We start from the raw sequence: 13,453 nt of genomic DNA, 5'->3' as shown, positions 1-13,453 counted from the left end.
CAACATATTGACAGTCCCGGTAATTGTGTTGAGATTGGTATTTATTGGCTTGATATGAGTAAAGTATGACTTGTTGCTCAAAATGTTGTGTGTAGTTGTGCTATCAATCAGGCATTTTTCAACATTTGTGTTGTTGCTTTCCATTGTCTTCACATGAATAGAGAAAGGATTAGTAAAACTGTCATCTACAAAAACACGTATCAGAAAGAAAAACACATCTTTATTATAGCATATTTTACAATATTAAATAAAACACACTTGATACTAGGAAAAAAAATGCTTAAAAAAAAACTTAGGACTCTGGATGAAAAGGAAAAACAATTACAATGGACAAACAACTCGAAAACATATGACAATGTCGATGAAGCAAACACCATAGGACAAGCACATGATCGATGTAGTCTAGACATTTTCTATGTCATCAACAAGATAATCGGCTACATCGAGTTCTGGGTTAAAGGAACTTTGTGTGACAAAATTAGTTTCTACTTATTTCCCTTGGCCCCCTCTCCTTGGCCCCCTCTTGAGGCAACATATAGGTCCACGAGGTTTTTTGTTGTACGACAATCCTTGGCCCAATGGCCTTGTATCCCGCATTTAAAACACTTTTCTTGTGGCCTTCCTTGGTTTCGAAAATTTCCCCTTCCTTTACCGCCTCTACCTCTACCTCTGTGGGTGGGAGTATTTGAAGTATTTTGACGCCAGTTTTGACATCCTCTCCCCTTTCCTCCACCCCTATTGTGGTACTGACCTCTGCCCTGAAAACCTCCTCGTACAATATTGTTATTCCAGTGCCTGGCTATTTTTGTGGCATTTGTTTATGGTATTGCACTGGTACCTGCTGGTCTCTGATTATGATTAGACAGCAGGATTTGACTGATTTGTTCTGCGACTAACAGTATGGAAATTAAGTCACATAACCTTTCACAACGCCTTTCTCGGTATTGTTCTTGTTGTACCATATTATTTGCGTGCATTATAGTGAGAGTTTTTTCGATCATGGCTCTTTCAAAGATTGGTTCTCCACATAATCTCAATTGTGAATTTATGCGGAGTACAACAGAGTTATATTCACGTACTGAGCTGAAATCTTAAAGTCTCAAGGTAAACCATTCATGCTAGGCCCTTGGCCCAATTATTCTCTATAAGTGTTCGAATCTGTCTTGGTGGCAAACCCAAAGTTCTCTGGGATCCTCAATGAGAATATACTCAGTTTTTAATTTGTCATGAATGTGGTGTTTTATGTACACCAAAGCTTTAGCTTGTTCAAGAGGAGTGGGGTTTCCCTCTTCGGCGATAGCGTGTTCTAGGCTTTGTGCCTTTAGGTAGGATTTTGTCCACCCGCCATTCTAGGTATCTTCCTCCGGAAATGTCTAAAATTTCAAAGTCCCGGTTTGCAATTCGAGCCATTTCCGATTTCACGAAAAATTTCAAAAATTAGTAGAAGGGAAGTCAAATATTTTTCATATATAAGATTTTAAAAACTAAAAAGTATTACTAAGGAATGCAAGCCGTGATGGTCTGAGTACCCAACTTACAAATAAGAGGTTGGGGGTTCGAAACTTGGTAAAAGCATAAACCCCGCAAAATTAATAAAGGCTGCATATTTTTTTTTTATTATTATTAAAACTTTAATTAATTAATATTGTACGATTATTAATTGATAAAGCAAAGTTTGAATTGTATACTGTTTTGGGAGTAAAAACACAATGGGCGAATATTTCAAAGATACTACATAAGGTTGGATTTACAATATAGGAGATATTAAATAATCTTTGCATGGTGTAAGCATGGTCTGATAACGCATGCATATTACAACAAAATCAAGAATTGCATGGTGTTTGCATGTCTTTATGCCAGACAAAGAAAACATGCGGTTAACATATATGTGATGGCAATAGCTTTTATTTTCCAGTTGCATTCACATGTCATGCATTCTTATCCTCTCTCTTCATTCATACTCATCCTTACTCTCTTCCTTCCTTCTTAAAGAAATATTCATACAAAATAATTAGGAGAAGAAAATTTCTTATAGTCAAAGTCTAAAAATAAATAAGCTTCATGAAATAATAAGCAAAATTAAATTCATGTAATAAAAGGAATTTTATCTTCGTACTTCCGGCCATAAATTGTCTACCATTTTAGGTGGCCTTATTCTCAAAATGAAAACGTAAGACGACCATCAAGGTGACATTTTGAGAGTTTGGCCCGTCCATATAGGTGGCTTAAAATGCAAATTTTGCGCTCCATAAAGGTGGCTAATTTGCTTAAAGTGGCCAATTAGTCACCTTGGCGACGTTTACTACGAGTAGTAGTGGTGGTGGCGGTATCTTTTTCATCACTTCCTCTCTTATTAGTATCTGGAGGAACGGGTTCGGTTTCGGTTGGTGGTACTGGGGGATTTTCATTGAGGTTAGGGACAACTTGTGGAATTTCGACGGCTTCGACGACGTTAGTGTTTCGGGCTTGATTTGTACTTCCTCGGGCTGGTTGTATTGTACCACAAGGTATGGCATTACGCTCTACTACGAAATATATATGTGAAAGTGATATATTATTCAAAAATGTATTGATGCCATTATATTGGTGTTCCATTTTTGAGTAATGAATAATTTGATAGTTGGAATTAAATTTAAAATTTAAAATAGCAAAACTACTGTAGCCACCTGATTGTGTCTCCCCAAAAACCAAACCCAATGATGTATATCTTTTACGTCATTGATATCGAGTAAGGTGAAATGTTGAAGGGTCTCGTGAATTCTTCTGTTTTCTAAAATGTTTTAATAAAAATAATTCATTTCTGTTCTCGAAAATCATTAATTTCGTATCCTATTTATGAAAAACGTCCAATCCAGTTTAGTTTGGTCCATAATATGGGTCCAATAATTGTTTAGTTGGATGGGTTTTGAAAAGACCTTTCCAACGATATATTATAAGCCCAATTTTGAGTTATAACAAGGAAATTATGGTCAAAATACTAAATTGGGCCTAAAACGAGGTTTATATGCGACCCAATGATCATGTGGAGGGTCCATTAATCTTAATTATATTCCTAAATCAATTAGGATTAATTATATGCTTCTATAAGTTTCTAAACGATCTTAATTATCCTTTTTGAAAAGATAAGATCAAAGAATTTGAAATTGAATAAAATTCCTCTTTTTAAGAGTCCTTATTTTGTGCGAAATGGAATATGTTCAGATATTATTTTCGTGCCTCATAATTTTTATCCAAATCTTAGATGGTTGGATAGCTCTTGAAATTATCTTTCCAATGATATATTATAATATTAATTTCGAGCTATAACAAAATAGATATGAAAGAAATACGAAACTCTATCCAAAACTGATACCATCCCACTATTTCGGCCATATCTTTTATTCTACAAAAGATTTTAATCTGATTCTAATTGGGTTGGAAAGTATACTTCAAGAGCTTTCCAACGACATATTATTTTCCTTATTTTGACATCTGGATCAAAAGTTATGATAAAAACAAAATCTGCAAAAATTGTTGTCCATCGAGTTTTATTCCGATTCGAATTCGGATTTTTTTCTTAATCCTTTGACCCTCTTTTTTCTCTATAAATAGAGGTCATATTACCCCTATTTCAATCATCAACAAGCTTGATCACCAACAATCACCATCTCTCTCTTCTCTCTTTAAGATAAAGCTTATTCTTTTCTCCCTCTTGTTTTCTAAACCTTGCTTTTTCAAAACATCATACCGCATTCACGAGATTTAGACACACCTAGCCAAGCTCGAAGTGGTCTTTGCCCTCGATGTGAAAGGTTGATAATTTCTGAGGGTTTGGTCCCAAATTCTTATTTCAATTATTTAAATTAATTGTTTGATTTAATATTTTTATTGAAGTTATTAACGGTGTGTATTGTTTTGATAGAAAGAGATACGAGGCAACAAAGTAAGTTGTTTCGTTGTTATATCTTTAAAAGCATGCTTAGATTATATTAATTTCTAGTATCATGTTAGGATGTCTTTATGATTCCTAGTATCATATTAGGATGTTTTTATTGCTTCCTAGTATCATGTTTAGGGTATTAACTAATATTTATAATATCATGTATGTTTCTAGTATCATGCTTAGGTTGCTTCCTATTTCTTATATCATGTTAGTATCATTTTAGGGTTAAAGCTTTAATCTCTAATGTTTAGTGACATGCTAGGATTTGTTATTAATCTTTTTAGTATCATGGCTAGGATCTTGCTATTATTATGCTTGTTTAAGATTATTATGATGATGATTTGTTGTTAATTTATATGTGGCTTGATATTATTATTGTTATTGCTTGATCACACCATCTCTTGCAGGTTTAAAGGGAATTTGTACCTGAAATCACGCTTAATAAGATAATTAATAATTTTATTTAGGCTAATATGATTTTAATTCAAGTGATCGCCAATAATAGTTTTATTTATGCATTAATAATCAACCAACATAGATTAAACAGGTTTAGGGTTAATATATTGATTGCATGTTAGTCAGAAAGCGCACATGAATATGAGAAGAATAAAGTAGAGGCCTATATTTAGGGCAGATTCAATCTCTTTTAGGTTGGATTTATACCTTCATCCCCGAATATCCAGTCATGGTTCCGGACCACTATGGAGTTAGCGATCTCATGGATCTTGAAGGGATGTGACCTTCACCCTATGAACGGTTTACAAGTTCCTAAAACTTGTTGGCGACTCTTTTACTCTAGCTTCCTTCCCTTTGAACGGAACCATGCTTAAGTGTATGATCACAGTGAGGCTCAAGTGTGGGATGCTTGAAATAATTCCCTATAACTACCTTTTGAGTAATTTGAGCAAATTGGTGCTGATAACGTGTTTTACAACAAAGGATTTCAAAGATATCAAGAGAAAGCTTTTAGATACTCCGATAATTGTTGTGTATATTTCCTTTGGATTATGCAGGGATTTAAAGTACTCTTGCATGAACAGTGTTTACTCGATATATTAAACATGTAGTGAAATGTCTAATCAAGCATGAGGTTTTGAGCGACAATGTTTACTCTTGCATGGGAAACTAAACGGTGATGTTTGGCGGTATTCTTAATCCGTTCATATTACGTATACGATGTGTATTACAACAGTTTATAATTATTATTATTATTTTTGGTGATGGTGTTGCTATGAAATTATTTTATTTGAATATTAATATTTGTTGTCCAACTTTAATCAAATAGTGTTATTTCTAATTATTACTGATATATGATTTTGTACTTATTTAATGTAGATCGAGGGTTCTAGTGCTCGTCATGCAATATCACAACGTTTGAATGCGTCTGTTAGGAGACAGTCATCTCGTTCAGTAATCACCGGGTCACCACTTCAGCATGAGCAGCAATATGGGTCTTCTAGTGGTTGGTCGGGAGAGCATCAGTCAAAAGGTAGCCTGCCCATGTATTCGCCAGGTGGAGTACCTACATCTGACAAGGAGGACAAAGACTTGGCAAGTCATACTGGTGATCAAGACCCTCAGGTTTATCATACGGTGTATAGGGGTCAGCATGGGATATTTGTTGGTAGTCAAGCGAGTCAGAGACATGGTTAGTGCAGCTGCCGATGCTAGGTGGTCCTGAGGATGGGACTGTTATCCTTAGTTTTGGTGATCACGTGGCGTCATACATATAGGTCGAGAAGGAGCGAAATGTTTTGCGGTGTTTGATTAGGACACAGTTGTGTTCTGAATTGGTTAATTGGCGAGGTCGTCTTCCACAGGTTCACCTCGAATTGATTGATGAGAGTTGGCTGTCTCACTTACCTGGGATTATGTTTAAGAGTCTTGATTGGCCATTGATTTTTGCTTTTGTTGAGAGATGGCAGCCAGATACGAACACATTTCATATGCCATTTGGGGAGATCACGATCATGCTGCACGATGTGTACTAGATTCTTGGGCTTCGTGTCGATGGTTCCATGGTTCCATGGATATGACTGTAGATGAGTTGAATGAAAAGTGCGTTACTACGACTATTTGGAAGGGTAGTAGGGTGCTGACTGAGAGGATTTATGGTACGACGCTGGAGGCTCAAATGCCTTTTAGTGTCCATTACACTGCAAACATGTGGTTAGTGCTTGGAGGATCACTGTTTTTAGACAAGAGTGGTAACCAAACTCATCCTTCCTTCCTCCACGAGCTTGTTATTGAAGGAAATCCTATTAATGAATACTCTTGGGGTGCAGCTACTCTAGCTTACTTGTATCGGCAATTGGGTACGGCATCACGAAGTGATGTTGATTCGATCGCTGGTTGTATTTTACGAGTACTTTCTGAGCTTTTCACCAATTTTAGATCTGTACTTCTGACCAATTTTAGTTCTTGCTGCCTCCAAACAATTACAAATTGCACTAATTTGATTACCAATATGATAATGGACTCGGGCTTATACGGTATCCAAAGAACCTGCCATTGATTCATATTATTAAAAACATTATAAGTTTTTATTAAAATTACAATAACGAAGTAAAGACAACAACTAATATAGTAAAACAATGAACTTGTCGATGATTCAAACCATGTCTTCATTGCTGAATGTTGGCTCTAAACTCTACAGTTGCTCGTGTTACCAAAGTAAAGAACTTGGTTCGTCCAATATGTTACATATTTGGTTTTATGACAAAGCCATGTTCTCTCAACATAAAGAATCATTGCCGGAAAACTTTCCCACCTAGCTTTCATTGTAGTTAGAGCATGATCATACTCTGCCTCGGTTGTCGCATCTATGATACGTTTCCATTTGCCATTTTTAAAACTCGCACCAATATTCTTATTTTTGAACATATCAGTCACCCTAGCCTCCATCTCTTTGTTAATGTGCCATCGACAGAGTAAATGCGACGTCCCTGGAAACACTTCTCTCAAAGCCGCACAGAGGCCAAGTTCACGGTCTGACAAAAATACCACTGGCTCTTCATCAAACCCAATCAACTCCCTTAATCTCTACAACACCCACCGATAGCTTGCCGTGCACTCGTGCGCATGAACACATAACCAACTAGGAAATTCTAGTTTATCGGTGTTACACCTACTATTTCAAAGAACGGCATCCCATATCAGTTGGTGTTGTAAGTCGAATCCATACCTATTACATATGGGTATGTGTGAAGTATGTTGACCGTGATTGGGTGCACCATAAATGCATGTTGCAGGACGCCGAGGTCATCAGCCATGACCTAGTAAATATACTTAGGGTATGTTCACATTTACTGAACATAGCTGAACTGAACTGAACTGATTGGAGCTGAACTAAAATGAACTGAACTGAACTGGTTGAAGCTGAACTGAACTGAGCTAAAATGAATATTTTATGAGAGAAGGAAATTAGGAGCTGAACTAATTGAGCTAAACTGAACTAAACAGATTGGAGCTGAACTGAGCTGAACTGAAATTAAACTGAAGTGAACATGTCCTTACTCTCTCTCACCAAATGAAGAAATTGCTAAACAACTCCTCTTCTGTAACACCCGAGAAATTCCTTTCTGTTAAAATACTTGTTTTGCCCTGTTTAAAACTTTAATAGGAATATCTAAGACATTACTGCCACGGTGATAACGGCTAAGGCAACTATCAAAGACACACAGCGGAAGACAAATTTCAAAATCATTCAAAACAAGTCAACTTGAAAAGTCAACCAACGAAAGTAAAGTCAAACCAAAGTCAAACGAAGTAAAATAAAATCAACCTACAACTTGGAACCATCATAGGCCCTTATTAAAACCAAACCAAATTCAAAACCTTTTCGTTAGTCATGCAATAATAATAATATCATAAATAATTAAAGCAATAAACACATCATATTCTTATAGAAACTAGCATGATTCGCTCTTCACTCATGCCCATTCATGAAAATGCTTCATCACCTGAAAAGTTTATCTCTACCTATTTCCACTACTCTCCATTAAAAATAGGTCATCATAGGGCCAAGATATAGACAAGGCCAACAAACACACAAAACACACAATCAGCAAAGCTGAGTACATAAGCGTAAATAACACACTAGCGTGCAAATCCCTATCATCACACGACTTACCTTGTTGCACCTGTTTTTCAAGCATACAACATTTAATAAAAGTTCTCTCTAGACACTAAATAATTTATTTAGCGCTGATTACGCATCGAACGGGTTTCCCACTAACCTCCCCCAAATAAATTGAGGTTACCGACACGGGAGCCAACCGTGCCAGCATCAAAAACCACACATAAGTGGCGGAATTCCTGCGCATAATAATAATAAAAGGAATGTACAACGTCCTGTACTCCATTAGAAGTTATGATCAAATATAAAGTCACATAACTCCCCCCCCCATATGTTCATACTCAAGGTATATACGTTCCAAGAGTTTTGGTGCGTAATCTCTTTCACTTTACGTTATTTACAGATTATTAAACTCAGTGATGACTCTCAAACCATAATCATTCAATCAACAATAATTATTCAATCAATCAAATCCACCAATTTAATTCTTAAATAATTAGTGACCACATAGTATTAAATGTTGAATCCTTTTTAATTCTACCTCGGTGTCAATGACACCTTAAACGCATAATGCGCTACAAATCCTATCCCTCGGTGTTAAAAACACCTTAAGTGCACTAAGGCACCAACATAAAATTTATTCCTCGTGTACATGGACACTTATATAGCTCTTTCCTCATGCTTAAAGCATCAATAAATTTATACGAACCATAATAAAATTCCTTTTCAATATTCTAAACCAAATTAAACATTTAGTTTAATTAAACATGCTCTCTAACATGCCATAAATAAATATGTGGTTCATAACTAATATTCCAAACTATTATTTTCCATCCCATAATCCATCACAAACAAATCATGCTTCATAATCCAATCACCAATAACATCTAAATCATAATTTCCAATCCAAACCTAGCATGATAGTACTTGTAATCAATCAAACACATTTAGCATGCTACTACACCAATATAATTATGCTAAGTACGCGAACGTACCTTGTATACGATCTTAATATCGCCACTGTTAGTAAAAATTGCTCACTTCAAAGTCTCCTACAATTTAAAACCATGGAAGAATATTAAAATCCACTCTACACAAATTTCCAGCAATATATATTATTATAAAACCCCTCATAATTTATTTAAAATAAGCTGAAATTATATTTAAAACATCATACTTCAATCCCAATTAATGGGTAATTAAAATTCCTTAAAGAAATTTGATTTTTAATGCTTTACCAAAAATTCCAGCACTATATTTTAATTAAATCTTGATGTAATTTAGTCTTAAAAAACTTTAATCAAAGGTTTACACCATTATATATCATAATCCTTCAATATTTATAAATCAAGAACCTAAGGTTTCAAAAATTGGGGCTTTTTAATTAAAAACATAATCTGAAAATTGATTAACATAATACTCATAATCAAACATCAAAAATTAAATCACAAAACCCATAATTAATATTTCGATCTAGGATTAAATTGGTTTTTAAAACAAAGATTAAATTTTTTTTTTTTCCGAAAAAACCTAGCAGCCAACAGCCACCAGGCTGCTGCGGGCGGCTGGCGGCTGGTGCTGCTAGCTGCTGGCTGCTGGCGGCCACCGCTGCCGGTGGTCGGCCGGTGGTGGTGAAGGGCAGCCGAAAAAAAGAAAAGGGGAAGGGGAAAAAGGAGAAAGAAAAAAAAGAAAGAAAATAAGGAAAAAGGAGAGAGAAATTTACCTTGGATTTTCTACACTCTGGGCAAAGTTTGATTTGCCTCATACGTGGGATATTTATACCCCTTCTCTAAGACCCTTCTCCCTAAACTTTCCTTTTTACTTTTCCTAATCTCATCCCTAATAAAACTTTACTAAAATAAAACTTTCCTAAATTAAACCCCAACTTAATTAAAATAATTAATTAAATAAAATTTCCTTTTATAAATTGTTTCGAAACATATTAAAATAAATAACTAAATACTTTAAATAAGACATTTTAATTCAATTAAATACTTCTCAAAATACTTATTTTAAATAAAATACGTATAAAAATACGAGGTATTACATCTTCCCTCAGACATATCCGCCCTCAAGTCATTTCGGCAATTGTAAATGTGCCTGATGTTGGATGATCATGAAGAAATTGCTCTACAATAGTTACCATGATGTTACGCAGCGCAACCTTGGACTTTTTCATATCATACACAACCTTTTTTGCACCCAGGCTCAATCCACTACACCAATATAATTATGCTAAGTACGCGAACGTACCTTGTATACGATCTTAATATCGCCACTATTAGTAAAAATCACTCACTTCAAAGTCTCTTACAATTTAAAATCATGGAAGAATATTAAAATCCACTCTACACAAATTTCTCGCAATATATACTATCATAAAACCCCTCATAATTTATTTAAAATAATCTAAAATTATATTAAAAAAACATCATACTTCAATTCCAATTAATGGGTAATTAAAATTTCTTTAAGAAACTTGATTTTTAATGCTTTACCAAAAATTCCAGTAATATATTTTAATTAAATCTTTCTGTAATTTAGTCTTAAAACACTTTAATCAAAGGTTTACACCATTAAATATCATAATCCTTCAATAATTTATAAATCAAGAACCTAGGGTTTAAAAAATTGGGGCTTTTTAATTAAAAACATAATCTGAAAATTAATTAACATAATACTCATAATCAAACATCAAAAATCAAATCACAAAACCCATAATTAATATTTAGATCTAGGATTAAATTGGTTTTTAAAACAAAGATTAAATTTTTTTTTTCCGGAAAAACCTGGCAGCCACCAGCCACCAGGCTGCTGCCGGCGGCTGGTGCTGCTGGCTGCTGGTGGCTGGTGGCCACCGCTGCTGGTGGTCGGCCGGTGATGGTGAAGGGTAGCCGAAAAAAAGAAAAGGGGAAGGGGAAAAAGGAGAAAGAAAAAAAGAAAGAAAATAAGGAAAAAGGAGAGAGAAGTTTACCTTGGATTTTCTATACTCTGGGCAAAGTTTGATTTGCCTCATATGTGGGATATTTATACCCCTTCTCTAAGACCCTTCTCCCTAAAATTTCCTTTTTAATTTTCCTAATCCCATCCCTAATAAAACTTTACTAAAATAAAACTTTTCTAAATTAAACCCCAACTTAATTAAAATAATTAATTAAATAAACTTTCCTTTTATAAATTGTTTCCAAACTTATTAAAATAAATAACTAAATACTTTAAATAAGACATTTTAATTCAATTAAATACTTATTTTAAATAAAATACGTATAAAAATACGAGGTATTACATCTTCCCTCAGACATCTCCGCCCTCAAGTCATTTCCGCAATTATAAATGTGCCTGATGTTGGATGATCATGAAGAAATTGCTCTGCAATAGTTACCATGATGTTACGCAGCGCAACCTTGGGCTTTTTCATGTCACACACAACCTTTTTTGCCCCCAAGCTCAATCCACTAACTTTACGATGACCCTCCTGATACACAATCATTGGATGGTTATGGGTCCTGGTTTCATTATTTTTTGCACGGATCTTCCAATTGTCAGTGGTGGATTCATAATATATCTTGACGTAGAAAGGAAAAGCATTAGCTTTGGTTTTTATGTCCTTCTATATCGCGTTCTCCAAATCGCTCGGCTTGCTCCTCCGTCCTCGATCACATTTCAAATATCGATACGGCCGACCATCTCTGGTTTTGTTATAAGACGATTTCACCAAAATAAATCCCTGATTTATGGAAACAGCATCCGCCCATTTAACTACATCATCAAACGTTGGAAATAACGTGTTCGTCACGAAATTCAAACTATAATTCACATCATCACCGCGGTCTTCAAATTCCAAATTCTACAAAAATAAAATAAACAAAACAATGGTCTCAAACATTATGTTCTTTTTTATAATATTATTAATAATAATTATAAAACAATATTAGAACTAATAATATCAATATTCACATAATAATAATAATAATAATAATAATAATAATAATAATAGTAGCAATAATAACATTAATACTAATTCCAACAACAATAATAACATTAATACTAATTATTCAAATTATCAAAATATTAATAATAACCACATTAAAAATTATAATACTAATAAGAAGACTAAGTTAATAAATTTAATTAATTCAAAAAAAATATTAATAATATTAACTATAATAACATTAATACTAATAATAACTATAATAAAAACGTTAATACTATTTACAAAACAATAATAACATTATTACTAATTACTCAAATTATCAAAAACATGTTGTCCAAAAAAAAGATTGTCAAAAACATAATAACAACCACAGTAAAAAATAAAAAAATAAAAAAATTTAATAAGCATGTTAATAAATTTAATTAATTGAAAAAAACATTCATCCGCCCAAAATAATCGGATCCACCTAGGTGGATCCGCCTAGAATTTTCAGATCCACCTAGGCAGATTCGGAAATTCTAGGCGAATGTAGAATTATTTAAATAGTATATCCATTTTTAAATGTTGTTAAAAAAAATTAAAAATACTATGGGCGGCCCGGTGCTCGGCACGTGGGCCGTGCCGTGGGCTGGGATATGCTAATTGGTGGCCCGGCACGGCACGCCAAGATGCAGATATGGCAAAGCACGACATGAGCAACCACTAGGCACGATGAGGCACGGCTCGTGGCGGCCCAGCACGACACGTTGCCCACTTCTAGGCCTAGGTGATGCCTCAGAATTTGTTTTAAATAAAAATGAAAAAATTACCATAGAGCAGCTCCAATGGTAAGCTAGGCCAATTAGTCAAATTGGTATAAAAGTTAGCACCCTTGTGACATATTGGTATAAAAGTTATCGCCAGTGACAAATTGGTATAAAAGTTAGCAAGTTGTGACAAATTGGTATAAAAGTTAGTCACTGGCGACATATTGGTATAAAAGTTACCATGTGATGACATATTGGTATAAAAGTTTATAAATGATGACATTTAACCATCTTTCTTGTTAGAATACTAAGCATATATTGTACAAATGATTATTCTTATTCTTGTAGCTTAAATCTATTGTTTTTCTTTACCTTTTTTTATTTTTGCTTGAAATATTTATTGTAAATTTTTTGGACTCTATTAAAATCCCCAAAAAAAAGTTAAAAAGTAAATAAAAAGGGAAAAATCGAAAAGCATAGAGAAATATTCTAGATTAAGCAGAAGAATTAATCAAGAAAAATTACAAGATCAAACTCTTTGATTAAATATTTTCAAGGTTATATCGAGCTTTTTTTTCCCCAATATTCAATTTTATATAAATATATTTTCTCCCAACTTCTTAAATATTACAACTTTTAACATTCCAATTTTAACTTTTGAGACATTAAATTATAAAGATTTCTCTTTCCATTCATTTTTTGAGATTTTTTTTGAACTCACAAATTTTTTTTGTTATTATTTGTCGATTATGTTAGGTGAACGAGTATGGAGG

This window comes from Chenopodium album, chromosome 14 (genome assembly GCF_948465745.1).
Source record: "Chenopodium album chromosome 14, dcCheAlbu1.1, whole genome shotgun sequence".
NCBI classification, from domain to species: domain Eukaryota; kingdom Viridiplantae; phylum Streptophyta; class Magnoliopsida; order Caryophyllales; family Amaranthaceae; genus Chenopodium; species Chenopodium album.
The sequence above is the reverse complement of the archived record's forward strand: the minus strand, read 5'-3'. Positions refer to the sequence as shown.